Source organism: Halyomorpha halys, unplaced genomic scaffold (assembly GCF_000696795.3).
Source record: "Halyomorpha halys isolate HHAL.00 unplaced genomic scaffold, Hhal_1.1 Scaffold47.1, whole genome shotgun sequence".
Classification (NCBI taxonomy): domain Eukaryota; kingdom Metazoa; phylum Arthropoda; class Insecta; order Hemiptera; family Pentatomidae; genus Halyomorpha; species Halyomorpha halys.
Window position 1 is genome coordinate 1,237,310 of NW_027114806.1, and position 6,000 is coordinate 1,243,309.

Below are 6,000 nucleotides of genomic sequence, written 5' to 3' on the forward strand. Positions count from 1 at the left end.
GTGAGATTATAATCTATTAAAAATCACATGAAGTATAATGAATACGGGAATACAGAGAAATAAAAATAACTTACAGTTGACAGAAAAAAATTGTTATTTCATAGCATTATTATTTAATTATTACACCGTTTGTTTCTTTATGATGTATATAATTCATTTTGAAGAACTTAAATGTATTTGCAGTTTAATTTCCAGAACTGTTACAATATTACATTTAAATAACTTCCTTATTTGGAATTTAAGCTTTTGAAATTAAAAAACCACGATAATTATTTTACAATATTCGAATAGCTACGATTAACATGAAAGCAAAAAAGAAGTATTTAATAAAGTCAACTTAAATAGTAATATATTAATGATTTGTGAATTTCAAATATATCTTGATGTTTATTCAAATTAAACTTTTAATACAATTGGATAGATAGACCAACATTTCAAGAGCACATAATATTTAATTAAATTACCGAATGTTGTTTAGGTAATAACGTTCACAACGGTAGGTAATTATAAAAAAAATTCAAATAACCCGAATACTTAAAGATAAATTGTTGAATTGTATATTGAGTCTCAATAAAATAAAATCGAAGGTAATCGTTCAGTGAAATTCCAATAAAATAAAAAATATAAAAGCTCTCGTGATTATGAGATCGTTGAGGATATTAGATTAATCTATTTATTATCTTAGGGATAAAAATTAAGTTTTATCATTGACCAAATTCCTAAGGATCAGGATGTCTAGCTACAAGTTCTTCATTGACAAGTTTAATTTATTCGAATCAAGGTTAGAACTCTCATTATGATCTTAAATAATGGTTTGGTTCTATGAAACTAAATTTACTTATTACGGTATATAGCACAAAAATAATCTCTTAAGATTAATTTGATGAACATGGGTATCCGGAGAAAAAAATTCATTTGACTCATGTGATTGAATAAAAATAATCTGCAGTTTGCCAGATTGTACAATAATCGAAAAAAAAATCGAAATGTTTAATAATAACAATAATAGAAACTATAACTATTAATTGCACCACTAGTTCTTTTATGATACGCCTTAAATAAAAATAGATTTAATAAATTTGCTGTATAATATTTAGAATTATAAAGTTATTTCATTACTTCGAATTAAAGGATTTGAATAAATACGATAAACATGAAAACAAAGGAAGCAAATATAAAATATTGAACTTAAAAACCAGTGAATAATTTAACTAATTCACTTTCAATTTCAGGTGCATAAAATGTTCCCTCAATTTACAGAACTTTGTTTTGGTTATTGACAACCGTAGATAACTCTAGAAATAAAAAATTGTACCCTAAATGCTTTAAAACAAATAGTTCATTAATTTTTCATTAACAAAATAATGTTTTTAGTAAGTCTCCTAATTTTTTTGTTTTTTAAATCAGAAATAAGCTATTTCTGAAATTTCTTATTAAAATCAAGCTAAATAGTAACAAGAACAGAACATTAAAATACGTTTAGTGATTGCTGGTTAACAAATAATTATGATCTAAGTAGAGAATGTAACTTTCTAAACTAAAATAAATTTAAATAAATGTTGGTTGGTTATTGAAATTAAAATTTGTTTTTGTCTTTAAAAAAAAAAAGAAGAAAAAATATATCGCTTGGTTTAATACGCCTTGTTAGTTGGTGTTGTTGGTTATTGAAATTAAAATGTTGGTTGGTTATTGAAATTAAAATTTTTGTTTGTATTTAAAAAAAAAAAAAGAAAAAAAAAATATATCGCTTGGTTTAATGCGCCTTCCCATTAACAAATTATTTCAAGTCCGGAATGTTTGTAGTTGAATGCAACAAGTTATTCATTGACTTTTTTCATTCTTTCCGATGATAGTTAAGACTATAATTATTACTTTTTACAATATTATTATATTATACAATTATATAATTACGTTTTAATTGTATTTTTTATCGTTATATTATTATAATGATAGTTAGGACTATCATTATTACTTCATCTCTTGATTTTGCTCACTGGAAATCAATTTACTTATTACGGTGAATAGTGCGAACATAATCTCTAAAAAATCGAGTGGATCAACAGAATACAAGAATACACTTTTATGATTCAAGATAAATAATTGACAATTTAGCAGAAATTCAACTGGAGTTTTAGTCATTACTGAATTAATTAGGTTTAATTCCATACATTAACATATATGAAAGAATTTTGAGGAAGTTTGTATTCTTAAAAGAATATTGTGAATAATAAGTTATATTATTTAGTTAATACAACATCGGTCTGGTGGGCCTTATATGGTTAAAGTAAGGGGTAAATTTATTTTTAAACAACTGATTATTGGAGGTATAATCTCATATAAAAGACATCGCCTGACTATATACAATGTCATAAATGAAATAAAAAATTAAGATAAAATAATAATTCTTAATAAAAGAAACATTATTAACAAGAAACAATGACATTTATGGATTTAACAAAATAAATAATTGACTTCTAATGAAAAAATAAAAAGCGAATTTAAGATAAATATGAACAGAAAAAAAAAGAAACAAGGATAAAATAAAATTTTAGGGCGACAATAACTGAACTGATAAATAACAGGATGTCCTGCAGCAGCCTGAGCTTCTGTCTTCGGGTTGTGGATGGGTTTCCCAAGTTGTAGGTCACTACTCTTTTAATTGTAGGTAAATGGGAGTGGAACAACATTATGAACCTTTTTTTTTTATGTAATCCTCTGTTGTCTCCATTTGTAATTCCCGATGCAATTTACTTATGGAGTGGTTTATTGTCTTTTAAAAACATTATTTTCTGAGATGAGACCTTTTTAAAATTCTCAACTCAATTGAAGTTGACATTGCAATATATTCAAATAATTTTTGACAGTTAACTAATACTTATAATCTACATTACTAATTTTACTTTTTAAACTTAAGTTAATTAAATTAAATATTAATTCTTAATTAAAATTGAAATTTTATATTTCCATATTTTTTTATGAAAACATAAATGGTTTATTATGTCTGCTAAAAAATATTATTTATCAGAATCAATCCTTTATTGAAATTCTTAATTCAATTGAAGTTGGTAATATAAAGTATTAATATAATTTCTGGTGATCACTAGTTTACTAATAATTAGAGTCCATGCAACTAATGTGTAGCATTTTGAAAAGTTAATTAATTTAAATATTAATTGTTTTCAAAATTAAAATTCTTGAATTTTATATTTTTTAGAAAAAAATAAATGGATTATTGTGTCTCCTGAAAAACATTAATTTTATGATATGAGCCATTTTTGAAATTCTTGATTCAATTGAGTTGACTGTACAAACTGTTAACATAATTTTTGGTGATTAGTAGTTAACTAATAATTAGGGTCCATGTAACTTAGTAAACAAACGTAAATTAAAATAAATGTAGATTATTTATTTAAATTGAAATTGTTGATTTTTATAGTTTTGGGGAAAACATATAAGATTGCTTGAGAAAATATTAATTTTTAAAAATGAACCTTTTTTTTTAAATTTTCACCTTAACTGTAGTAGGCAGTATAAAGTATTAATATGATTTCAGGTAATTAGTAGTTAATTATTATTTTTGTCTGAGCAACTTTATAATCTAAAGTGAATAAAAATAAATATATAAAATTTATGCCGATATGAACGCAGGATTAAAATTCACAAAATAAAAAATTTAAGATAAGATTTCACTTAACCACACCTTTCCGCAACTTTAGGCTATACATCATCATACCTGCATTAGAGATTTCTAATAATTCATAAAAGTCTATAAGATAATGTATAGAATCATAAATTTTACTTATAACAATTTAAAAGAACGACATAATTTTCTTTTTCTCTTTTCCATTTGGCATTAAATCAAATACAAAATCTGACCTACTTTAGAAAGTAAAGTGAACATGTAATTGTGTCTAGAACGCTAAGAACCGTAAAGTTGTTTAGAGAACACATGCTATAAACTGAAATAAGTTCTTGTACTATAAATTATGTAACTAATTTTAATACGATTGAAAGGTCATTGGGGTAGAGTATGTATTCTTCTCAGAGAAACTCCCACGCAATACTTAAGGCCGTTCAAGGCTATCAAGCTACTTGACCTAACTTTTGTTCTATATCATCAGGTATGTTCAAATTCGTCATAATAAAAAAAAGTATATTGTTATTATATTAATAAAATTTACATAACAAAAAAATCTAATTGTGCTTGATTGATAATGAGCGTTTAATAATTAACTAACGCATAAATTACGCACTCCCGTTTCAAATTTAGATTCAAGATTTAAAATCTAGTTGATCACATATGTTTTTTATTGTATTCAACTTCTTTGTTAAATAGTTTAAAGGTATCTTTACTTCAATTCTTCTGTATTTATGCCATAGAGTTAGGTCTGAAATACTTTAGAAGATTTTTAAACGAAGAATTATTCATTTCTTCATCATTTTAATTTAAATGATTATTAATTAAATCAATAACTTTAATTCCATCCGATATTCAGAATCTCTATTTAATACTCTCTAATATCTGCCATTTATTTCACATTGAGAATGGATTTAAAAATAAATTTGGGTGGTTAGCTCTTGTGGCTAGTTATTTAAGTAACGTATGACACTGGTTGGGCGCCATTCTTAACTTGTGGGGTTGGTGAGTATTATTAATGACCTAAAATTGATATTTAAAATTATTAGGACTGGGTTTATGATCACTATTTCTATTAACTCTAATTCAACTAATTTTTACAACGTTTATCATTTTAAAATCAAAAACCATTTAACATTCTATCACTGACACTCTGTGACCATGTCTATTGGTAAACTATGCTTTTAATTAATCTAGTGATAACAGTATATTTCATTTCGTAGTAGGTAGTTAAAATGTTTTAAAGAATCATTTCTGTTATTTTTCATAAAACTTTATCCATACAAGTATTTAGATTTTCTCCAACTTTGTTTCAAATCCATATCTTTAACAAGAAATTCATCATGTAATACATTCATAAATTACTGATCTTCCTAATAGTTTGCATCTCTTTGCTTTGTATTCCATGATGTATAATGTTGTTTCTTAAGTTATTAACAATAAACAATATATTTAAATAATTCGTTGAATATTTAACTAACATTCTATTCAAACCACTGTCATCTGCATTTCGAAGAAGCATAACGTAGAACAAGAACCACGATGCTTACTACGCGATGAATATTCATTTGAAAATTATTGAAAATATGTACTAATATTTGAAATAATAGCAGTAATGTAATTGTAAATTTTCCTAATCAGATAATACTTTTAATAACTAGAAAATGTATTGTTTCTCATTAGCGTTCTGAAATGTTTTGAAATTTCGGCCAAACCTTCACCGACTTTATTTTTCTTAATTCTAATACAGAGTCATTATTACTAAATTGGGCTTCGGCAAAAGTTTGGCCTATAAACAGACCGGTCGCCGATCTGACCGACATATGAGACACAGCAACGTCAAAAATTTCTATCGGCCTTTTACTCAGTTAAAGATCATATCATACTGCTGATAATTTAGTGGGTTTCTTGTTTAATTTAATTTAATTATCTTTATTATAGCTCGTCTGTTTTTTTTTGTTTACATATGGAATCTGTACGTAATAAATTTTAGTATGTGCTCTGGTATTTTTTATTATAAAATATAATATCTGTGAAGAACAATCCATGAATTTTTAATAATAGGGACATTGCTATTTCGATTGAAATGTGTATTGTTTCCAATCTAAAATAAATTGTGAAACTGATTTTCTCTCATTACGAACAACCTCTTAAAATTTTTATTAACAGTGAGATATGTTTAATTACATCCTAAATTTTCGAATATGCCCAACATATCGAGCTTGACTCACATCGAAAATTTCTACCTGTCTTTTAGTAACTAAAATCTAAGACTAGTTGATAATCTAACCCACAGTATATATATATATATATATATATAAGTTAAGTATTGGTGAAAGCAAAATGTAAAAACAGAGAAGAAG

At 25.2% G+C, this 6,000-nt stretch overlaps 1 protein-coding gene across 3 annotated transcripts in view; it reads left to right on the forward strand.

Moving 5' to 3' along the window:
* Positions 1 to 6,000, forward strand: part of LOC106689696 (puratrophin-1) — an 898,854-nt gene that overhangs the window by 684,486 nt on the left and 208,368 nt on the right. The gene's annotated exons all lie outside the window — the stretch shown is intronic.